The sequence below is a fragment of the Malania oleifera genome, chromosome 13 (genome assembly GCF_029873635.1).
Source record: "Malania oleifera isolate guangnan ecotype guangnan chromosome 13, ASM2987363v1, whole genome shotgun sequence".
NCBI lineage: Eukaryota > Viridiplantae > Streptophyta > Magnoliopsida > Santalales > Ximeniaceae > Malania > Malania oleifera.
Window position 1 is genome coordinate 48,042,398 of NC_080429.1, and position 26,439 is coordinate 48,068,836.

Here is a 26,439-nt window from a genome sequence, read left to right on the forward strand (position 1 = left end):
TTGTGTTCAATGACACGAACTACATCATAATTACAACATATACAACATATTTATATAGTTCCCGGAGGCTCTCTGTCCAAAACTCAACCAACCTAACGTCCTAATTCAAAATTTGAAAAACCAGCACTGGTAACCAAGCCAAACCGTTGACGGTTTGTAGAGATACTGTCGACAGTTAGATACCGAAAGCAAACAGTCGAAGTAACATGTTTAGAATCGTCGACAATTTCACAGCACCTAGGCCAAACCATTGACGATTATAAGGAAACCGTCGATGACGGTTTTCTCTTGCAAACTAGCATTCCTTTTTCCACCATGTTTTCTCTTTGTACATGTGTTCCACTCATTATACGAGCCACATATCACAACAATCTCCATCTTGACGAATATACATCCCTTAGGAGAAAACTGAAAACATAAACCCACTACTCCACCTTGGACAAAAATCCATATAGGTTGGACTGCCACCCGTCTAGTGATGTGTTCCTAAAATATGCTTATTTAGTCCCCTGTTTACCTATGTGATGTCTTTATTTACTCCGTAATTATCACTTATTGTCATTTTTTGGAGTTACACGTGGTATGCTTGATGTTTCAAGAAATCTGAGGTTAAATTAAGGAGTTAAGCAGTGCAAGGAGTCAATGCAGTAACTTGGAAGCACAAGGCTCGACCAAGTGCTCGACTAGGTCTCCAAGGCCTAAATTCAACTACAGTAGAATGTCCCTGATCAACCATGTGGTGCTACCAAGCAGTCCCAAGGGGTGACTAGGTCTAGCTAGAAGACTCCAGAGTGCTGGTTAACAGCAAGTTCACAGAGACCCTTGACTAAGGCATGACCAAGAGGCCTTGGACGTGCGACCTAGTAGATGATGCCATCGACTGAACACAGAACTAATTGAATATTTTCTAGAATGTGTTGACCAGAGCGCAACAAGAAGACCTTGGTAGTGCGACCATCTCCACTTTAGAAATTTTCTTTGCGAGATTTCTACATATTGTTTCCTGATTTGAATTCGAGTGCGTGCAAATCCTGGGTATAAAATTAAACTTCGAAGAGATGATTAAGGGTTCCCTGGGGTTCCTTCGAGTTCCCTTTTGGTTTCCTAGTTTCCTTTCGTTCCTTTGGGTTCCTTTAAAGTAGTTTTTAGGCCATTAGTTTGTATTGTTAATGTTTAATTTTAGATTGCAAGTTTAATCATAGCTTCATTTTTCCTTTTTTTTTTTCTTATTCTGAATTTCAATAAAAGTTATATTTATAGCTTCATTTTTAATCTTGTCTTTACGTTTGATTGTTTGCATGATGAGTAGTTAATTTATCTAATTCTCTGGTTGTGATGAAACCTTAAGCTAGAATCACATAGCTAGGATTTAGTTGATTGTGCATAATAGGGTTTGGTTGCTAGAAAGGAATTCGTGTTCGCTAGATAGGGTATACCCAATTCTCCCGATCATGCTCTGGATGATTGGTGCGAACTCGGCTATGCTATGCTACTTGATCGAATTACTTATCTTTGTTTAGGGTTCATTTGATGCATTCATATTTGGATGAACCGTTGAAACCCTAATACGGATTATTGACCGAACCTAGTTATTGTGAATTAACGGCTTAGGGTGGATTCATAACCGGGGAATTGTTTTTTCATAAGAAATTCAATTTAATTAATTTGCTTTTGTAGTTTAAAAAGAAAATCCCAAATTCAATCTTTTCTTCTTGTTCCAGTGTAGTAATTTAGATTAATTTGGTAAACCGTTGCATTGAATTCTTGAACATCGACACCCAACTTACTCCCTGTTCTACTAAATTTAGGAGTAGTTGGATTTATAAATTTTATCTTCAGTAGTTAAGGACCCAAGCTTTGGTAAAGCTATCAAATTTTGGTGTTGTTGCCAGAGACTCAATTACGATAGTGAGCCGAAATTAGTGTAAGCTACGTGATTTTTTTTTCTTTGTTATTTATTTTTTTGTTATTCGAAGTCTTGATATTAGTGCTAAATTTTTGTATGCAGGGTTAGAGATCTTTGGAACCCAAATTAGTGCCTCTTGACCCTGAGATTTAGAGATCCCGTAGGTCGGTTAGGAAGTCCACTTTGACTCAAGAGTTAGCTGAGTCCTCCGAATCTAAAGTCATGGCCAAACGCCAATTGGTTCTAGTTTTCCATAATCAAAACCCAGACCCTTTTGCTCCCCGTCAACCTACAGCGGAGGAGCAACCTCTTCGGCCTTTGCGGGACTATTTCACTCCTAATGCATACACAACGCCGTCTTGCATTTGGTTGCTGGATGTCGAGGTGACACAAGTTGAAATCAAGACCTCAATCATCTTGATGCTTCCCAACTTCTATGGGAATTTAACCAAAAATCCTTATAAGAATCTTGATGAATTCCTTGAAATCTGCTCAACCATCCGCATATCCAATTTTGGTGATAATGCCCTCCGCCTTAGGCTATTCCCATTCTCTCTTAAGGACAAAGCCAAGTATTGGCTAAACTCATTAGAGCCGAACTCGGTGACCACTTGGGCCAGCATGCAGAATAAATTCCTCAAAAATTACTTCCCCATCGGGAAGACTAATCAGCTTAGAAAGGTTATCACTAGTTTTTCAAAGATAAATAGTGAGCAATTCTTTGAGACTTGGGAGCGTTTTAGGGACCTTCTGCGTAAGTGTCCTCATAATCAAGTCCCTAAGTGGCAACTAGTCCAAACATTCTATAAGGGGCTAGCTGAGCATAATCAATCTATGGTCAACGCATCCTGTGGAGGTACTTTCCTCACAAAGCATGAGAATGAAGCGTGGACTCTCTTCAAGACCCTCATCGAGAATTTTCAGCAACACATCGGTGCACGTTGTAAAACTTCCCAACCTTCTTCTTCCCATTCTAAGAGAGTTTACGAGTTAGCAGCCAACCATAACCTTGCTCCCACTCTGCACACCATTATTAAGAAATTTGATCAAGTCCTCTCCTTAAGACAACCATCTCAGTCGATGGCGTGTGTGGAGTTGTGCGCCATATGCTCCAATCCATCTCATACTTGTTACACTTGCCCCATGTGCCTCCTACACTTGAGTTTGTGCAGGAGGAAGTTAAATCCACCCAAAATTGGTACGATACACCAGCCAATGACCTATATTCCAATAAGTACAATCCTGGGTGGGGACAACATCCTAACTTCTCCTAGAGGCCACAGGCTCCAGGATTTCTAGTCCCAAGACCTCAACAATCACCAAATGCTCCACCTACTCTATCGTTTCAAAATCCAAATCAACAAAATCCTCCCATGTTTGCCCCTTGTCACCAAGTTTATCAACCACCACCTCCTCAACAGCCTTAATATGATCGTTCTTTTTAGGAGACAGTGTTGAAAGCCCTTAAGTGTATCGAGGCAAATTGTTAGGTCAATCAGCAATTACTTCATTCCCACTCCCAATCCATAGTGAATCTAGAGGCCACCTTAGGCCAACTAGCTACATCTGTGAGTAGGTAAGAAGAGGGTAAGTTGCCGAGTCAGCCCCTTGTCAACCCAAAAGGTCAATATGGGATAGAGAGTGATTTGGCTTCTTGTCATTTGACTTACCATGAGCAAGTCCAAGCCATGACCACCCTTAAAAGTGGCAAGGAGGTAGACAACAATGTCAAGGGGAAGTTGGACATAGGTAAGGGTAAGGAGAAGATGAGGGTAGATCCCATTATTGAACCATGTAACCCTTCTTCCTCCAATTCTAGTGAGTGATACCATGATGCCCGCATCATCCAATGACTGCATAGTGCCCCAACATATTTGTTGGCCTTACAAGGCTTAACATCCTGGTTTGATGCTAACAAACAAATGGAACTTAACATATTTGGTTAAGTGATGTTATTTCAGGATTTAATGATGAATGCAAGGTCAAGTATTCAGAAGGATTCATGAAAGCTTATATTTCAAAGAAGAATGATCAATATGAAGCTTAAAGCATGGATTCAAAAATGGATTCAAAGATAAAGCTTGAAGATCATGAGAGCAAGAGGATTAAAGAAAACTTGATGAAAAGTTCAAAGAAAAATGAAGCAAGTATAAAGACCTCAAGGAATTAAAGAATTGAAAATTTGAAAGAGTCTATAGGAAATTTCATGTAAGTACTTTAAATAATTTCAATATGGATGCATGAAACTCTTAGGTTAATTTCTTGGACCTAGATACCTTTTTAATATACTTGGAAAATATTTTAATAAGGTCAAAAATTATTTCAAAAAGGTTAGAATCATTTTTGGAATGAAAAGCACCAAAAAGAAGATTTTCCAAATGCTATTAATTTTTATACATCCGCATTGAGGTGCATTTTTCTCTATCAAACGCTCCTTATTTTAAAACATCTTCAACATGAAAGTTGTAAGATTTTCTCTTAACTTTCTTTTGATACTAAGCTCGTCAAATTTGGAGTTACATAGACAACGTTATGACAAACAAATCCAAGGGTACTTGAAGCTAATAGCAGCCTAGCAGTAGACTGACTGTGTCCCACCAGTAGACTACCAGTGCTCCACTAGGCAACTGCCACCCTACTGTCCCTTTAAAATAACTAGGCAAGTGACTGACCAAAAGTTCCAGTCTACTGCCACGTGGAAGATTTAAAATTTTTATAACGGAAAAATTTTTTAGATGAGATTGTTTGGGGCTCAAACTTTGTGAAAACTTGGGGAATACTCCAAGTCACTTGGAGATCAAGTTACATACTTTTTCAAGTCTATAAATAAGCCTCAAGATCATTGAATTAATTACCAAGAATCAAATTTAGCACTCAATACTCACTCAACTATTCTCATCATTCAAAGGCTCTCAAGCTCACATATTGTACACGAATTTCTAAATGAGTTTTTGCTAATCTTCTTCAACTGGAATTGAGCAATCAAATTCTAAATCTTTCAATCATTGAAAGAATTAATCGGTGATATACTCCTTTGAGCTTCAAGTTAAAATTCTATATTGTTATTTATTTTGAAGTATATTGTGTTGAAAGTGTACTAATATGCTCTGTTTGAGAGTGTTCTTGTACGCAGCTATTATTTTGTGTTTCCTTGTAGTTCTTGGACGTTCCAAGGTATTTGGATTGTTGTTAGACCAAGCATGGGGTATCGCTTGGAGAGGCGGGCTTTAGCCTAATGAAGGAGTGTTTGAGCGTGGGGTATCGCTTGTAAAGAATTTGTTCCGCCCGGAAAGGAACTGATTTAGTGGAATCCTTTGGTGATTTGCCAAAGGTAAGGACGTAGGTTGGGTATAAGCCGAACCTCGTAAAAGTTGTGGTCTCACTCTCTCTGTCCCTTCCTTTTTATTTTCAGTACATATAAATTGCGTGGATGATTTAATTTTATTAATTATACAAACTACATAATTTGGAAGTTAAATAAACTTAAAGTTTAATTTTTATTTAGGATTGCGGAAACCGAAAGGGAGTATGTTGATTGATCAAAACTTTGCGAAAACCTCAAAAGGAAGTACGTTGTTTGGTTAACACCCAAAGAGAAATTCACTAAAGAGTTTATTTAAATTCTGAATTGTTTGGAAATTAAGTTGAGGTTTGCATTGAAAGAACGATTTCACATTCACTAAAGGGCTTGGTTCAAATTTATATCCATAGGGCTTAAATAAACAAACAACCATCTTAAGTTCTTACATTACTAAAGTGTTGTATGCTTTAATCTTGGTTTAGTTGTTTGCTTTCAAATTGTTTGGTTGATTGATTACTTGAATGATTGAATGTTTGTGTGTTTGTGGATTAAATAAAGAAATAAGTTTTTGTTGAAAGTTTGAAGAATCAATAACAAGTTAAGAATTCCTAAAAATATTTAAAAGAAAATTTTTAAAACCCAATTCACCCCCCCCCCTCTTGGGACTACACCTTTTTTTTCAATTGGTATCAGAGCGGGGTTATAACAAATCCTAACAAGTAGTTATAAAAAGATCTATATGGAACACATAGGAGTAGCTCCCTTCGGAGCGGGTCAATCCTCAACCCGGCCACCCATCTTTTGTGGTTTGAACTATACTTTTTGGAAACAGCGTATGAGAATATATCTTCAAACTATGAATTGGAAAACTTGGGTGGTTGTCACAGATGGTGACCTAATTCCCCTTAAACTAGTAGATGGAAAACAAGTTCCTAAGGAGAAAAAGGATATGACTGACTTAGATCACAAAATGCTGCAAGTTAATTCTAGTGCTATGAATGCTTTATATTGTGCCCTTGATATGAATGAATTTAATAGAGTAATGGCTTGCAAATCGGCCAAGGAAATATGGAACAAGCTAGAAGTAACCTACGAAGGCACTATAGATGTTAGGGATAATATGATTGATATGCTTACAAGCGAATATGAAGCTTTTAAGATGAACCCAGATGAATCCATAACTAGCATGTACACTAGGTTCACTCACATAATAAATTTCCTAAATGACTTAGGAAAAACCTACTCTACTTATGAGATGATAAGAAAAATTCTTAGAGGGTTGCCATCTATATGGGAACCAAAAGTGTAACAACCTGCTTAACTTACTACATCAAAAATCACATATAATATCGCCAACCCGAACCCATGGGTAACGGGGACACATCTATTGAAATAAGGAATAGCTTCCCAAGAGAGGGGGTGAATTAGATTCTTTTTATATTTTAATAATTTTTAAGCTTTTAATTTTAATTACCTAGAAAACAAGATATATATGAACGACAACCACACTTAAGAAATACTGAAATTTAAATCCACAAGTCAATCAATGAAACCAAAATAATTAAATCACTTAATCAAAAATATTAAAGCTTTTGTTGACTTTCCTATAAACTCTTAGTATACACTCTACTCGATTAAGGTTTCCGCAAATTAACCAACGTACTCCCTCTTTGGGTTTCCGCAAATGATTAATCAAAACGTATTTTCTAAATATCAAGTACCTTTGTTTCTTTCTCACTTAAGAACCTGCAACCCGCACTTTTAAATCATACAACCATAGCAAGTAAAGAATATAAAGTAAAGCAGAGAGAGAGACAAGAATTTTTACGAGGTTCGGCTTCAACACAGCCTACGTCCTCGCCTTTGGCAAAACACCAAAGGATTCCACTATATCAGTTCCATTACCTGGTGGAACAATACCTATTTACAACCACTCCTTTTGTTAGGCTAGAGCCCACCTCTCCAAATAATAACCCCTTGTTCGGTCCAACGATTCAACAACTATGAATCATTTAAGAATGATGATACAAAAGAGAACTTTCACAATAGAGTAAATTAGTACAATGATCAGCACACTTATACTTCAAGGTAATTCAAATTTAAGAACTTTGAAGCTCAATGCTTAGTATGAATTACCAAATGATTTTTCAAAGAAAATGAAAGATTCTGATTTTTGAAAGCTTTACTTCAAAGTATGAATCAATATTAGATCAGAAATTTAAACTCAAGAAAGTTTTAGATCCTTTGAGAATTTTGAAAACTTGAAGATCGGTTGATCTAAAAACCTTTGAAAACTTTGCTTGATCTAAAAACCTTTAAAGGTTTCTTGCTCTAAAACTTTGAAGGTTGCTTGGATCTGAAAACTTTGAGGTTGCTGGATCTGAAAATTTTGAAGGTTGCTTGATTTTCAAAAACCTTTGAATTCTGCTTCAATAATAATAATCAATTTTCTTGTGTTAAACCTTTTAAGTTTTTGACTATTTATAGATGTTTTAGAAGCCATCCATTTACTCCCAAAGATTCCTAGAAATCAATTCCAAATATTTTGAAATAAATTCATTTAAAAACGTGGTTTAAAAAATCTTTTCGTTGAGAGAATTAATACCAACGTTCAAGTGGCAGTAGCCTGTCACAGAGCACTCTCTCAACACAGAATGCTGGCAATCGCCTGCCAAAACCAAGGCAGTCGCCTGTCTAGCTACTGACTTTTTGAAAAAATCATTTTCTTAATGTGGCAGTCGCCTGCCTCATCATGGCAGTCGCCTGCCCCTTTATTATTTCAAAATTTTTTTCTTTTCTTAAACTCTTTCTTTTTATTGATTTAAAAAACATTCTTTTGAGTAAAAACATATTTTTGAATTTCTATGAGCTTCAAACGACTTTATACTTTGAGATTAACTTTGAAGTATTTACATTTAAAAAAAATATAATTCTTTTAGTCTTCAAAACTTGTTCTTCCATCATCTTTGTTGTTGCAATCTTTCCTTTGAGCTTTTCACAGTATAACTTTGTTCTTCATGCTCTTTATAATCCATAATCTTTACTTTGTGTTCTTCAAGGATTCTTTGTAATCCATAAACTTTCTTATGCACTTTGAGCTTTGTTATTTTCCTGAAAACTTTTGCTTGAAACATATTAAACATATCATTTGATTTGTTATCATCAAAATAAGAATTGTAAGCCTTATTAGGCCAACAATTATCATACACAACGGAAACCTAAGCAGTAGTAAAATAAATTACATTCACCCAACCATATAGTGCATAATACCAGAGTTAACTACAATTCACAATAATACTGTGTTTATATACAATCCCCAAAACATCCAAAAATATATCTAGGATCCCACAAAAAAAATCTCCTAATGCTAGCTCAAAACTTACCCTCTTAGCAAGGTAACAACTACTACTTCAGCGGTGACCTCGGTTCGCCGATCTATCTGGGTTCCCTGAAAATTTATTTAAGCTGAGGATGAGACACCTCTCGGTAAGGGGAAATAAGCTAAATACAATTGTGTGACAATATGAATATTCAATGCTATTATAAATATACAGTACATTTTGCATACTAGAAAGCATTAATCATTTAATAACTGCATAAACATATACTTTCATATATCTAATAAATCGTATTGTTCATGAACTGTCTATTATAGTTAATAATACTAAAATTTACACAAGATGCATAGCTAACTGATGTCATGTATTACCCCCCATGACGGGTTGTGTAGCCCGAAAGCGGGACCCGACAATGGCTAGCCAATTACTGCCGAGTCAAAAATGTCTATAAGTATGATGGGCTGCCACACCCTGGTCTAGATTGCCAGGTGGACATCTACAACTCTATACTAAAAACCACATCGACTATCCATCTCCTACCCCCTCTACTTGTAAGGGCGGTTAGTACAAGTTTTGAAACATAATAATTTGATCTGTATAGCTACGGTACCGTGCTCTTGAAACTAAACTGATTGAACTATCATCCGGGTTCTAATAATATATAATACATGACAATATATAGTTTAATTTAAATAGATTGATAGCAATTTCTGTAATAGCATAAATACATACGGCCTTGCGCCGATTACTTTCACATTTGCGGCCTCGCGCTAAACATTTCATAAATATGGCCTTACGCCAATCATACATAATACACGGCCTTGTACCGGCTATAAATCACAGCCTTGCACTGAACATTTCATAAATAATGATCTGAATAAATATGTTATTTATCATGTATTGCCAAATCGTAATGTACTACATTATTCCATATTTTCTAAAAACAAACTTTATCTGTAAAATTGCCTTAACATAATACTTTTCACCTAAAATAATATTACTTTTCATATAAAATAATATTCATGCCACACAATGCTGAATAAGACCATATATTCTATACTAAAACCATATTTTCTAGCATTTCATTCTAATACATACATTTCAATATAATAGCAGTATTTTCCCAAATAAACATTTTCTCAATGATATTCAAATGTAATATATGCTTTCTGAACATAAATCTACTAGTAATTTAATAATATTTTCATGAAAAAATGACCGCTTTAATTTATTCCCTTACCTGATTTCTGCAAAGAAACCCCCTAAAATACACTTGTCCTGCACTCACAGGGTTCCTCGTTCAACACCCTGAAATCGACATTTCTCAGAACTAAACTTTAGTATTTCTTCATGTACAACATTTCTTATAACTATAGAAAGAACAAATTTTGAATAAAAAGTCTTACCTTAAACCAGGGATGAATTCCAAAGTAACTCCACTGACGATCCACTTTGGTAGGTTTGCAGAGAACTTTCCCAGGAGCGTCGTGGTGGCTTCAGATCATCGAATCAACGAGAATCCAGATCGAGATCTTAGAGAGAAGGGGGAGAAACCGAAGAGGAGAGAGAGAGAGTGTTATGCATGAAATTTCTGAGAGAAAATCGAGTTTAGGGCTATTTATACACTGACTTTCGTCAACGAGCCATGTCACTTCGTCAACGAGGTCAAGAAGGAAATTCATTGACGAATACTATTCCTCGTCGACAAAATTCAGAGCAGAAAAAAAAAAAAAAAAAAAAAAACCTCTTGGTATCTTCTCATCGACGAAGCGCACCCTTGTCAACAAGCCCAAAATGCCACGTCGTCAACAAAGTCTGCTGCCGCCCCCTTTTACTATTTCCATTTTCCTCTCCTTATTATTTAAATATCATTATTCTTCAGGTCATTACATTCTCCCCTCCTTATAAAATTTCATCCTCGAAATTTACTATCCATATGATTTACCATCCCTTAAGAAAAGTAGTCTACTTATTTTATTACTTACCCTCACTTATGGCGAAGGAATACCGTGGTTACATTTCAAGTTCTGAGAGATTACATATATAAATTAAAATAAAATTCTCTCAAAAGTAAAAGACCATTCATAACTAAACTATTACATGTACCTACAAAAGAAATACTACATATTTACTTACATTTTCCTAGTTACATCTGAACTTCTTAGAACAATTGTGGGTATTTATGTTTGATCTATTCCTCGAGCTCCTAAGAAGCCTCTTCTACTGCATGATTCCTCCATAAAACCTTTACTAGAGGAATCTTCTTATTATATAGTTCTTGTTCTCTTCTATCCAGAATCTGCACTGGTACCTCCTCATAGATTAAAGAATCATTGAGCTCTAATTCACCATAACTAATTATATAAGAAGGGTCTGGGACGTATTTCCTCAACATGGAAACATGGAATACGTCGTGCATCCTGGATAACGCAGGTGGTAAAGCTAACCTGTAGGTAACCAACCCCACTTTCTTTAGAATCTCAAATGGACCAATAAACCTAAGGCTAAGTTTACCTTTCCTTCCAAACCTCATAACCCCTTTTAACGGAACTATCTTCAAAAATACATGATCACCAATATCAAATTCTAATTTCTTGCGGCGATTATCGACATAACTCTTCTATCGGCTCTGAGCTACACTGATTCTATCTTTGATGAGTCGAACCTTATCGTACGCTTGCTGTACAAGCTCTGGTCCCACAACTCGCTGCTCACCCATCTCGTCCCAATATAATCGAGAACGGCATTTCCTACCATACAATGCCTCAAACGGTGTCATGCCAATACTAGCCTGATAACTGTTATTATATGCGAACTCCACTAGCGGGATTAACTAAGTCCAACTACCCCCAAAGTCCAGTACGCATGCTTGAAGCTTATCTTCTAATATTTGTATCACCCTCTCAATCTGTCAGTCTAACTGAGGATGGAATGTCGTGCTAAAAGACAACTGAGACCCTAGAGCCTCCTGCAAACTCCTCCAGAAACATGATGTGAAACGCGAGTCTCGATCTGACACTATGGACACAAGCACTCTGTGAGAACGGACTATCTCCTGAACATACACCTCTGCTATACGGTTAAGGGAATAGTTGATCTTGATAGGTAGGAAATGGACAGTCTTAGTCAATCGATCTACGATTACCCAAATTGCATTCTAGCTATGTGACGCCGATGGCGACCCTGAAACAAAGTCCATGGATATATGATCCCACTTCCACTCTAGGATAAATAGTGGCTGCAACTGACCTACCAGCCTCTGGTGCTTAGCTTTTACTCGCTAGCACATCAGATACAGCGCTACATACTCGAAAATTTCCTTCTTCATTCCACTCCACTAGTAAAACTCTCGCAAATCTCTGTACATTTTCGTACTATCGAGATGAACTGTATGCAAAGATTTGTGAGCCTCCTCTAAAATGGTTTTCCTGATGTCAGCATTGACGGGAACACATAACCTGGAATGGAACTGCAAAGCTCCGTCAACTGAAAAACAGAATTCCTCCCCCTGACCATTTTGCACTCTAACTAATACTTCTACTAATTTTGGATCTTCCTTCTGAGCATCTTTAATTCTTTCCTGCAGAGTAGGTTGTACCACTAAACTGGTGATACACACTGGAGGATCACTCTCTACCAACTCTATGTCGAGCCTCTCCAAATCCATCATGATTGGATACTTGATCTTCATAGCTGCTACCACTGGTCTCGCAGACTTCCTGCTCAACGCATTAGCTACCACATTTGATTTTCTTACGTGAAACTGATGGTATAATCAAAATCTTTAATAAGCTGCAACCACCTTCTCTGCCTCATATTCAGTTCATTCTGAGTGAAGAAATACTTCAAACTCTTATGGTCGAAGAAAATTTCACACCACTCGTCATACAGATAATGCCTCCAAATCTTCAATACATGTACCACTGCAGCTAATTCAAGATCATGGGTAGGGTAGTTCCTTTCATATTCTTTCAACTGCCTAGAAGCATACGCTACCACTCTACCATGCTGCATTAGTACTCAACCAAGCCCCTTCAAGGACGCATCACTGTAGATTGTATAACCCTCACCCCCTGACAGGATTATCAACACTGGTGTTGTGACAAGTCTTTGCTTCAATTCCTGAAAGCTCTGCTCACAGCTATCGTCCCACTCAAATATGATATTTTTCCTATTCAGTCATGTCAGAGGTCCTGATAATTCTAAGAACCCCTCAACAAAATGATAGTAATGTCCAGCTAACCCTAAGAAACTCCTAATCTCTTGGACGTTCCTTGATCTAGCCCAATTTACTACCGCATCAATTTTACTAGGATCCACAGAAATTCCATCCCCTGAGATAACATGTCCTAAAAATACAACTCTCATGAGCCAGAATTCATATTTACTGAACTTGGCGTACGGCTTCTTTTCTAGAGTGTCTACAAAACTTGCCTTAAATGTATCTCATGCTCCTCATAGCTTCTCAAATAGACCAGTACATCATCAATAAAAACAACAACAAACTGGTCTAAAAATGGATGGAAGATCCTATTCATCAAATCCATAAATATCACAAAAAGCATTCATCAGACCAAATGGCATAACAAGGAACTCGTAATTTCCATACTTGGTCCTGAAGGCCGTCTTTGACACATCTTCTGCCCTTACTTTTACCTGATGATAGCCTGATATGAGGTTAATCTTGGAATACACCCGTGTACCCTGGAGCTGGTCAAATAAATCATTTATACGGGGCAGAGGATACTTATTCTTGATGGTCACTTTATTAATCTCCCTATAATCTATGCACATTCTCATAGACCCGTCCTTATTCTTCACAAATAATACTAGAGCTCCCCATGGGGATACACTAGGTCGTATAAAACCCTTATCAAGTAAATCCTGCAATTGATCTTTTAATTCTTCCAACTCTACTGGTGCCATTCGGAACGGTGCTTTAGAAATCGACATTGTACCTAGAAACATATCAATGGGAAAATCTACCTCACGATTAGGTGGCAAACTTGGTAATTCATCTGGAAACACATCTGTAAATTCTTTCACTACTGGCGTACTAGTAAGCTTAAATTCATTCCCTAACATTTCCTTTATAAAGGCCACGAATTCCTAACAACCCTTCTGAAGCAGTCTCCTTGCCTGAATAGCTGAAATCATCTAAGGTAGAGATTGCACTCGTGACCTTATAAATTTGAATTTTGGTCTTCCTGGCGGTCTAAATATCACTTCTCTTGAACGGCAATCAATACTAGTAAAATTAGCTGCTAGCTAGTCCATGCCGAATTGACATCAAACACATGCATATCTAACACTATTAAATCGGCAGAGAGAATTCTCCCTTGAACATCAACTGGATAGCCACAAAGTACTTTACTACACCTCACTATTGACCCAGTCAGTGTAGTCACTAACAGTTCAACATCTAATGTTTGTGTGTCTGCCCCACATAATTTAACACACCCCGAAGACACAACGAGTGTGTGGCACCTGAATCAAATAATGCAATGACTTTAAATAAAAACATACTAACCATATTTGTCACCACATCACCGACTATCTTAACATCACCTGACGTTAGAGCGAAAACCCTGGTTGGAGCCATATTCCTTTACTGGCCTCCACGTGGCACCTGATAGCCTCCCCGAGCATGTGTAGGAGCGCGAGCAGCACCAATTTGAGCCTGACAATCTCTCATCACATGTCCTAGCTCCCCACATTGGTAGCAAATACCTCGCCCGACACAACACTCCCCCGAGTGTCTCTTCCCATAAGTTGGGTAAGCTGGAAGTGGTTGCATACCCTGAAACCCACGATTCTCGGTCTCCTGCCTCCGATCTCTATAGTAGTCACCTCTCTTCCATGAACCACGACTATACCCTTGCTGGGAACCAGACGGCATGGATCTCTTCCTCTATCTCTGCTCCTTAACCTCAAACTGCTCTCCAATTTTTGCTATAGTGGCCCTATCCACCAACTCAGCAAAATCCTGCAACTTCAGTATCGACACCTGCTTATATATTTCTCTCCTCAAACCTCTTTCAAACTACCGTACCTTTTTTTGCCTCATCTGGAATAATGTACAGGGTGAAGCGAGATAGTTCAATGAACCTCCCCGCGTACTGCTGCACTGTCTGTTGTCCCTGCTTCAGATTCAGGAACTCCTCTATCTTAGCTTCCCTGGATGAAGCTGGAAAATACCTATCGAAGAATATTTCCTTAAATCGCTCCCATGTCATCTCCATAGGTATTGTCCTCTACTGCTCTAAGAGTTTCACTACCGTCCACCATCTCTCGGCCTCTCTAGTCAATTTATATGCAGTGAATAGCACTCGCTGCTCCTCAGAACACTGCAGCACTGCAAATACTTTTTTAATCTCCTGTACCTAGTTTTCAGTGACAGTAGGATCAATTCCTCCTGAGAAAGCCGAAGGATTCATCTTAATGAATTTCTCAATCAAGCTACCGTGGCCTACAGACGAACCACCTAGCTCCTTAGAATTCCTGGAAATTTCAGCCATACATAACCTGCTATGCCACACTGCGTAAAATTGCATCTGAATCACCTCCCGCAGTGCATGAGGGCCCAGCTCCCTTGTTCCCACTAGCATGGGCACTACTGCCTCTAAGGTCCATCCTGAAAAACAAATAACTTAACTTAGAACCCTATCACCATAACATATCATCCAACAAGTACAATATTTCCTTAATTAATTCATCACTCGTGATCTTAATTCAAGGTTCAATCCTGTAGCCTAGATACCCAACCTAACGATAGCTTAACATGGCTTTCCTGAAATCGTCACCCCAAGAAAATCACACAAACCACCATGGAAGTCCTGCATCTAGACTACAAAACCAAACCTTAAATTTCTTTATCCTATACTCTGATATTATTACTGCTGCATTCTAGAGTCTACAAAACCTAGCATCCTAGGTTCTGATAGCAAACTGTAACGACCTGCTTAACTTACTACATAATAAATCACATATAAAATCATCAACTCAAACCCGTGGGTAACGGGGACACACCTATCATACACAGTGGAAACCTAAGTAGTAGTAAAATAAATTACATTCACCCAACCATATAGTGCATAATACTAGAGTTAACTACAATTCACAATAATACCGTGTTTATATACAATCCCCAAAACATCCAAAATTATATCTAGGATCTCACAACAAAAATCTGCTGATTTTTAACTCAAAACTTACCCTCCTAGCGGGGTAACAACTACTGCTTCAGCGACAACCTCGGTCAGCCAGTTTATCTAGGTTCCCTTAAAATTTATTTAAACTAGGGATGAGACACCTCTCAGTAAGGGGAAATAAACTAAATACAGTTGTGTGACAACATGAATATTCAATGCTATTATAAATATACAGTACATTTTGCATACTAGAAAGCATTAATCATTTAATAACTGCATAAACATATACTTTCATATTTCTAATAAATTGTACTATTGCTAGGAAAGTCTTGTGCTAGGAAAGTCTTGTTGCAATCGTGCTTACACTCACACATACTATTTTTGCAAATTCATTTGTAAGAAAAAAACCTTAGATTCTCCTGCACTTTATTTGGGAAAAACATATTTGGAGAAATATTTTGTTAAGGTTTAAATCCTTAAGCATACATCATATATATTTTTATTTAAGGATGATTTTAGTGAGAAAATCACCACACTCGCATTGAACTTCAATTTATATCATACATGAGGGCATTGTGCATATTGTGTACACATCTTATTAGTCTAGAAGCATTCATTGTTCTACAAAAAATATTTCATTTGAATATTGTTGTATTCCCAATGGGTTGTCGGAATAGGGAGACGAGCCCTATGAATAGTCCCAGACTTGCTCAAATCCGGTTAGGAGAGCACCGAACTGATTCAAACCCGGTTAGGAGAACTAGGTGCACCATCTTGGTAAGGTTTTGTAAATGGTGTTGCTACACCCACAAGTGAGCAACTTAGTGGAATCCTTACTTTTAATTTCCTACACATGTATGTTATATTCAATAGATTGTGAATGTTGCACATGATTTAATTTCTACACATAATATTTATTTGCACAATGTGTATTTACTTAGAAAAACCCTAGGTTGTGTATTACTGCTTCTGGTTAAATTGAACCTAGGAGAAAAATTTTAAATACCCAATTCCCCCCCCCCCCCCTCTTGGGAATACACCAATTCCAACACTCCGAGGTCGACCATTCTTAGTTATAGCTAATGCATATATCCAGTGTAGGACCGGTGTCATAGATATCCTTCGAAAACATGAAGCTCTGACTAAATATTTTCCACGCCTCCCAACACCCATCCTATGACGTCTAATGTGTGGACATAGAAATGATCGACGAGTGTGTTGAGGAAGTTGCCCCCTCGATTCTTTTGAAGGATCCCTTTGAGGCCATGCTTTAGATTGATCAGCCTTCCATCTTAGGTCTGAAGGACCTATATAAGCACATTGTTGTTGTCTGTGACTCAGAACCTAACCTAAAGAGAAGGCACTAGAAAGCTAAGTTTGAAATCCTTCCTACTCTCTTTAGCGTTCCAACACATCTTTTCATCAAGGCCCCACCATCGCTCAAGTCAAAGCCAAGTGTCGAATGGGTGTGCATCGAATTCGAGTGAGTCTGACATGAACATTCATTGCGTCTAGATGACGACGGTAAACTTGAAACCAACTTGTTTTTCTTGTTTTTCTTGTTCTTTGTGTCTTTAGGTTGTACATTGTAGGGTTTGTTAAAGTATAGAGTCCTTAGAGTAGGTCATAGTTTAGTGTCTCAATAGACCTAAGTGCGACTAGGGCTTCCCTAGGTGCGAGTAAGTCCCCCTCTCATGGCCCTTAATTAGGGAAATGTGGCCTTCTTCACAGAATAGGTCAACCAGAGCTCAACCAGTGAACTTGCCAGGTGCATCTAGGTCGACTATTCTAGCCCCTAAAGCCTCAAAATTCCAAACTTTCACAAAATAGGCTGACCATAGTGTGATCAGCATAGTAGTGTGGTGCAACCTGGTCGAATCTGTGTGTTCCTATTGACCGGCGATTTCCAGAACAGTTTGACCATCGCACTACCAACACTCCAACCTGACACCACCAGATCAATAGTTCATTTTCCATAGTAAGTTGGGGGTCGACCAACCCCAATCTGGTGTAACCTGGTTGAGACTGTAAAAATAAAAAAATTAAATCCCTTTTCTCCCATGAAGCCCTAACTCCTTCTTTCTTGCTCTCTTCGCACCCCCTTCATCACACCACCTACAAGCTTGATCACTCAAGTACCCCCTCCTACTCTGACCATCTCTAATAACCCTTGACGGCACCTCTCCCACCTCTGATGATCATCTTCGGCCATCCTCCTCCCTCTCTAACCACGAGTCTTCTCTTGTGCAATGAGTACTGGAGAAGCGAAAATTGGATCATTACATGACCCCACCGACCAATTTCTATCATTTGCAGTTGATTCATGATTTCTACATGAACATGCAACATGATCCCTCCACTAGTGTCTAGACCACCAAGGTGCAGGGGATTGGTTCTGAGCTGACGATTGAGGTAATCAATACAACATGGCTGAATGACCAGGTTGATGACATCCCCTGGCAGCCTATCGACTCCTTCGACGTGCACCATATTAACGGCCAAATGTTTCATGGCTCGTACTTAGACGGTGTTGGTTATCAGAGGGGTACGTGCACAGCTCCAAACCGTTTGCCTGATTATTTGTTGTTGCTCAACCTCATTTTGGAGCGTATCATTTGAAATTTTGGACATCATTCAAAAAGAGAGGGGGTCCATCTCCAGGTATTGTACACAATGCATCGGGATATGGCATACAGTATTCCTAAACTGACATTGGAGGATATGCTCACATTCTACGAGAAGAATATGAAGCATCCCAAGAGGAAGAACCCCAATTGAGGCTCGTGTGAGGCCAACCTTCAAGGGAGCCCAAGAGGCCCCTCATCCCTTATGCCTAGCTCATCTTGGTCATCTTGAGGGCAAAGAAAAATTAATCTAGGTGACCCCAACACTCACATTCTTGATTGGCGAGGCCACCAATGAGAAGACTTGGAGTCAGAGCCTTAATCTGGTCACCACATCATTGTTACAGGTGAACAAGTGGGCACCATTTGCGGGCGACTTGGGGACAGAGTTTCTTGCACTATAGTTTTACCCCCAGCCCAAGGAGAGACTACACCCTCCGATTCTCCCACCACCCCGGGCTCTAAAGAAGAAGAAGAGGATAGCTGTTGTGCCCTCCACATCACATACTGCACCCTCTGACACATGGTGTAGCCCCAGGTTCCCATGGCATCATACCGGTACATCTAGTGGATCCACACCCTTCGGTGATCAGCCGGAAAAGGCAGTATTTCACACCCTCAGATATAAAGCCAGACACTCTTGCCACGACAGGTGGTATTTCATACCCTTAGATATAGAGTCGGACAGTCTTTCACAACCTGGAACAATTCGAAACCCTGTTCCTATATCTCATTTCAGAAAATCACAACTCATGCATGTTTATATAACAATTCATTCCACACTCATTTGGTAATCTCAACAATCATGATTTTCAAAATACAATTTAAAACAAGTCAAGGTACAACCATCTCTATAACACAATATATATCATAATATATCCACGGTTTTCCAACGAAACCAGAGATGCAACCCAATGCCTCCTTTTCCCAAAACTGTAACATGAAAACCTCATAATTTTACTCGTTAGATTTCTCCGAATAAGTAATCATAACACACGCACGACCGTGAACCACAGTTCCACCGAATCTGATTTCAAAAATAACCGATATAAACAGAATCCCCTTACCTTTCCTCAAAAATCCAAACCTGAACTCTTTGGCTCCTAAATAGCGAACCGAGTTCCCAAAACCTATAAATCACAGTACATAACATACTTACAATTTCATTCTCTATAGAACTACCAAAACAAAAATGAAAACTGAGTCTTACCTTGATTTTAGGTCAAAACCCAAAAATCCTCAAAACGAAGATTCGTTCCACAAATCACGAAGAGAATCCTTCCCTAATCCTCGTAGTAACGTCGGATCATCGATTCTAACAACGTACGACAAAGAAATCTAGAGAGAGAGAGAGTGGAGTTCAAGTTCCTAGAGAGAGAGAGGGAGAAAGAGAAAGAGAGAGAGAGGATTTTGATAACTTAGCTTCAAAGCAATGGAAAAAGATATTTATAGCACCTTTGACTCAACCAACCTCGTCGATGAGGTGGCGTCTTCGTCAACGAGTCAATGTAAGCAGTTCGTCGACGTAGCGGGGGCCTCTTCGACAAGCCTGAGATTTCCAGATTTCCCAAAACCTTTCGGCTTCTTCTCGTCGACAAGCCCCTGCATTTCATCGCTGAACAACAAAAGGGCATTCGTCGACGAACTCTGGCTTCATCGATGAAGCCTGCTCAATTTACTACTTTGTCCTTTCCTTATTTATTTATTCTAGATCTCACGGATCGGGTTTTTACAACCTCCCCTCCTTACAAAAATTTCTTCCTCGAAATTTGAAATCTCTCATTTACAAACTCATTCACACCACTAAACATACACACTCGACTCTAGAAAGAACCGATGGCCACTACAACGTAGCCCCGTCACAATACATACATACCCTCACTTATGGCAAAGGAATACCATGGTTACATGCATAAACCGTCTTAGGAGTTCACAATAACACACTCCCAATGAATAACCACTTATGCCAATACCATAGTAAGGTAATACACATATACTCACTATTTCTACTATCAAAATCATAACTTAGAACAACTGTAGGAACTTCCTGCGTATCTCCGCTTCCAATTCCCAAGAAGCTTCCTTAACCTCATGATTCCACCACAATACCTTCACCAACGGTATATCCTTGGTACGTAGCTTCTGAACTTTACGGTCCATAACCTGAATGGGTACCTCCTCGTACGCTAAAGTATCCTCAATTTCCAAGTTCTTGTAACTAATAACATGTGACGGATCCAACGCGTACCTCCTCAACATGGATACATAAAACACCTCGTGGATCCTCGAAAGCGCTGGGGGTAGTGCAATCATATAGGCTACCGGACCCACTCACTCAAGAACCTCGAATGGTCCAATATACCTCAAACATAGCTTTCCCTCCTTTCCGAATCTCATCACCCCTTTCATCAGAGCGGTCCTCAGATTTACCTTACCCCCACCTTGAATTCCAACTCACGATGGTGAACATTTGCGTAACTCTTCTATTGACTCTGAGCCAATTTAATCCTATCCCAAATCAAACCCACTTTCTCAGATGCCTGTTGCACGCGTTCGGGTCCTAACACATAATGTTCACCAACCTCATCCCAGTACAAAGGAGACCGACACCTCCAACCATACAAAGCCTCGAATGGTGCCATCCCGATACTAGCCTAGAAGCCATTATTATAGGCAAACTCTACTAGTGGTAGAAACTGCATCCAAGCACCACCGAAGTATAACACACATGCCCATAACATATCCTCCAAGATCTGTATTGTTCTCTCTGACTATCCATCAGTTTGGGGGGTGGAACGTTGTACTAAAAATAAGCTTCGTCCCCAATGCTTCCTGCAAGCTCTTTTAGAAACGAGAGGTAAACCTCCGGTCTCAATCTAGCACAATGGACACTGGTACCCCATGCATTCTAACTATCTCATGCACGTACAGGTCTGCTAGCCTACCCAAAGGGTAGCTAACCTTCATCAGTATAAAGTGAGCAGGTTTCGTCAACCTTTCCATGATCACCCAAATGGTATTTTTTCCCATGAAGCGCTGGCGGCAATCCAATCATAAAGTCCATGGAAATATGCTCCAATTTCCACTCCGGAGTAGCTAAGAGTTGTAACGGCCCTATCGACCTCTGATGTTTAGCTTTCACCTACTGACACGTCAAACACTACTCCACGAACTGAGCAATCTGCCTTTTCACACCACTCCACCAGAAGGTCTCGCGAGAATCCCGATACATCTTCGTGCTACCTAGATGTACCGTATACAAAGAACGATGCGATTCCTCCAGAATCGTCCTTTTGATCTTGTCATCGTTTGAAACACACAGCTTGGTTCCAAACCTCAGCACACCTCCCTCTGAGATGTTAAAGTCCACAGCCAACCCCTGCTGCACTTTCCCCACATTCAAACAAAGTCGGCTGGATTACCAAACTGGCAATGAAAGTCTGATGATCATCAATCACCAACTTTATACCAAGGCTTCCCATATCTCATCTGATATGATGCTGAGCTACAATTGCAGATACTGCCGCATGCTCTGACTTTCGACTCAATGTATTAGCTACCACATTAGCTTTCCCCAAGTGATAACTGATGATGCAATCATAGTCTTTGATCAGCTCAAGTCACCGTATCTGCCTCATGTTCAACTCCTTCTACGTGAAAAAGTACTTGAGGCTTTTCTGATTAGTGAAAATCTTGCACTGAACACCATACAAGTAGTGTCGTCAGATCTTCAGTGCATAAACCACAGCAGCCAATTCCAGATCATGCATAAGGTAATTCTTCTCGTATTCCTTGAGTTGTCGAGAAGCATAAACTATTACCTTATCCTATTGCATAAGCACACATCCCAAACCCTTCTGAGATGCATCACTATAGATCACAAAACTGCCATCCCTAGAAGGAATGGCCAAGACCGAGCAGTAACCAATTGCTGTTTCAGCTCGTGGAAACACCGCTTTCAATCCTCAGTCCAATCAAACTTCACCCCCTTCCTGGTCAATCGTGTCATAGGTCCAAACATTTTAGAGAATCCCTCCACAAACCGATGATAATAACCCGCCAGTCCCAAAATACTTCGAACCTCCTTCACACTCTTCGGTCTCACCCAGTAGACCACAACTTCGATCTTGCTGTGATCAACTGAGATACTACCCTTAAACATGGCCTAAAAATGCGACCTGCTTCAACCAGAACTCACATTTCTTCCACTTGGCATATAGCTTCCTCTCCCGCAGAATCTATAGCACCAGCCAGTAGTCTTCGCAACATCCTTAGATCTAACCCTCACCTGATGATACCCTGACTGTAGGTCAATCTTTGAAAAGACCTGCGTCCCCTGTAGCTGGTCAAAGAGATCATCGATACAAGGCAATGGGTAATGGTTCTTCACAATCACCTTGTTGATCTCATGGTAATCAATGCACATACGCATCGACCTCTCCTTCTTCTTCATAAATAAAACTAGAGCTCCCTAGGGCAAAACACTAGGTCAGATGAAGCCATTGTCCAGTAATTCATGCAACTGCTCCTTCAACTCCTGAAATTCTGCTGGAGCCATTCGGTACGGAGCTTTAGAGATTGATGCCTTGCCAGGCAGCAACTCTATCGCAAACTCCACCTTACGATCTAGAGGTAAACCGGGTAAGTCTTCTGGAAACACATCCGGGAACTCGTTAACCACTCTAATATCCTCGAGCTTCAACTCATCCCGTGGTGGTTCCCTCACGCAAGCTAGGTACCCCTGACATCCGTCCAAGAGTAGCTTTCTTACCTGTAATGTAGATAGAACTTGTGGCATCGAATGCTCACACGATCCTACAAACACGTACTCCTGCTCCCCAGGAGGTTTGAACACTACCACCTTTCCACGATAGTCGATCACTGCATAACTGGAGGATAACCAATCTATCCCCAGTATGACATCAAACCCAGACATGTTGTATACCACAAGATTCGCTGGTAGCAATCTTACCTGAATTACCATTGGGCAATTTTATAACATCCTTCTACAGAACGATACACTCCCCGATGGTGTAGCTACAGACAATTCTTCATTCATAACTTGGGTCTCAACCCCACATAGTTTTACAAAGTTAGCAGATATAAAGGAATAAGTCACACTTAAATCAAATAAAACCATGGCTCTATTTAAACGCAACATCCTAGTACCTGTCACTACATTCCCAGCATGCTCAACATCTACTGGTGTAAGCGAGTATACCCTTGCCAGAGTTGTGTTCTCCTAATAAGTTCCCCGGGATACCTGATTACTTCCTTAACTCTAACTTGAAGTGGATGTATCCCCCCCCCCTCTTTGATGCGTGACGATCCTAAGCCATGTGACCTGACTGGCCACAGTTGTAGCAGTTACCCCCAAACGGCTGACATTCACCACTATGCCATCTGTTGCACCTGATACAACGATCGCTCAATTTATTCACCTGAGAACTCTGACGCTCGGTATTCTAACGGTAACCCGAGCCCTTGTTCTTCTTTTTCCATGATTCCTGGAGAGATCTAGACTAAGAACCATAAGGTATTGGCCTCTTCTTCGGTTCCTGATCCACCTCATCCTCCCGGATGCCGGTCTCAATCACAGTGGCCTTATCCACCAAAATTAAAAACTCACAGATCTATAGCATACCCACTAACCCGCGGATATCTTTCCTCAGGCCCTTTTGAAACCTCTGAGTCTTCTCGTACTCGTTCAAGATCAAATACGGTGCAAAACGGGATAGCTCTATATACCGAGCAGCATACCCTTGCACTGTCATATCTCCCTATGTCAAAGTAGAGAAACATGTGGAATCCAGGAAGTACCTCTTGAAGAACACTTCCTTGAAATGGCTCCATGTCATCTTCATAGGACCAACTCTCTGCTTCTCTAGCAGACTCACCGCAGGCCACTATCGTCCCGCCTCCCCAGACAACTAGAAGGTAGCGTGGAGAATTCTCTACTTATCTATGCAGTGTAGGACCTCCAGAATCCTTTTGGTCTTCTCAACCCATTCCTCCGCTATCATTAGATCAGGTCCTCCTGTAAACTTCGGAGGGTGCATACGTGTGAACCTCTCAATGGTACACCCTGCAGCAGTGGGAGAGCGTTCGCGTCTCCTAACACTTCGCCCGATCTCCTACATAACCTGCCTCATCAACCCTCATGACACGGAAGGAGATTCATAGCTCACGGTCTCCTCAAAGCCACTTTCCAAGTTATTATCCTTAGGCTCCATTCTAAAAATACGATAGGAATCTATTAGCACTCTGATGTCACGTACAGTTAACACAATCATTTACAACTAATCATGTTATCTACCATCTCACGGGTCCAGATCTGTCCTATTACACCGATGCAAAAATCATCAATGGTTTGCTATGATTTTATTAAAATCGTCATTCCAGAAAAAACACAGAACACCGCCAACGAGTCCCAGTCTAGCAACAAAACAACCCTCAACCTAGCAACAAAACAACCCTCAACCTACTATACCCATTTCCTATATCCTATACTTTGGTATGTACACATAGCTACACCTAACCAAGTCTACAAGACCTAACAACCTGGTTAGTTCTGATACCAAGTTGTCATGCCCCGAACTCGGCAATGGGACTGATTACGCACCAAAACTGCGTAATTGGACGTTTAACCCGAGCTTTATGGTTTATATTTTTAATTAAATGTCCAAAATTATCCAATATTTTAATAAAGTGCCAAAATCATCATTCTTGAACTTTATTGCACTATTTTTGGAGTTTTGGTAATTTTTTGTCGCAGGAAAATTCCCGAGAACCAAAACCGACACCTGTTTGTATTTCATACATAACTTTTCCGTCCGAGCTCCGATCGAGACGATTCAAATTTCTTTCTCGGTTTCTCTCCTTTCTCTGTTCTCCTCTTCCTCTCCTTCTCTGTTTAGCCACCTGAGACCTCTCCAGCAGAACCCTTCTGCGATACCAGTTCAGCCACCCACAGCAGCCATCTACTGCTCAACACAGCAGCTGCAGCAGGTCCCCGGCCTCCCAGCTACAACAGCGCCCTTGCAGCCGAGCACCTCTGGCCACTATTGCATAACCTTTGCGGTAGAAAACCAGCCACCCGAGACCTCTCTAGCAACACGCCTCTGTCTTGAGAACACAGTAGATTCTATCCTCTTCAGTAGCACAACCACCTCTGCACAAGCCCCGGATCTCCTCTGCAGGTTAACCACAGCAGCCCCTCCATCTCTACACAGTCCCTATGGCAAAAGGACAGAGCATCAGTAGCTCTATCTCCGGACACAGCAGACCCGAGAGCACCAATCCAGCACAGCAGGCCTTCTCTGCAACCATGCTCTGTTCTTCACTTTCTCTCTTTTCCTTGTCTTTTTAAATTGCAATTGAATAATTTTTATTTTATTTTATTTATTAAAGTTAATCTGCATTTAGGATTTGAATATTTATTACGTAGTTTTTTTTGAAAGTTTAGTTTTTATTCATTTGTCTTTCCCTTAATTAATGTTAATGCTAGCTTTGAAGAATTTAAGTTAATAGCTTTCTACTTATAGTTCTTTGTTCTATCTCTTAAAAAAATAAAAATAAAATAAAAAGAAAAATTCCAAAGAGAGAAAAATGTTTTTGTTTTAAAGAATTTAAACTAGTTTTTTTTTTCTTCCAAAAATTTAATCTTTTTATCAAAGCGTGGTTTAGTTAGGGTCGGTTTGAGCAAAAACTCATGTTTTTATCATATTTCGTCATTGTTTGCGTGTTTTGAATTCTCGTTGAGTTTGTGTTTGCATTTAAGATATGATACTTGATTTCATTTTCGTAGTTTTGTTAAAGGTTCGATTTTAGTATGTGCGTTTGTGTCTAATTGAGTTTCCATTCTTGCATGTTTTAGTTTCATGTTCTAGGTTTCCATTTTTTGTTAACGCGTGTGCCAATGTTTCCTTAAGTAGACGTAGGGTTTTTGTTCTTGTTTTCTTTTATTTAGTGCATGTTAGTTTTAGGGTTTTTAAATTACGTGTTATTTAATTCGTCAAAAGTAAAATTGAACAACTCTGAAAAACCCCGAATCTGAACTGAGTTCAGTGCAATTTAATTTTGATTAGAAGAACGTAAAATCTGAGATTAAACGCATTCC

At 39.6% G+C, this 26,439-nt stretch overlaps 1 non-coding gene across 1 annotated transcript; it reads right to left on the minus strand.

Annotated features, from left to right (window-relative positions):
• Positions 1-2,576: 2,576 nt before the first annotated feature.
• LOC131147091 (small nucleolar RNA R71) lies at positions 2,577-2,682 on the minus strand. Its single transcript, XR_009134616.1, has one exon. It is a non-coding gene; the product is annotated as a small nucleolar RNA R71 (small nucleolar RNA).
• Between the last annotated feature and the right edge of the window lie 23,757 nt (positions 2,683-26,439).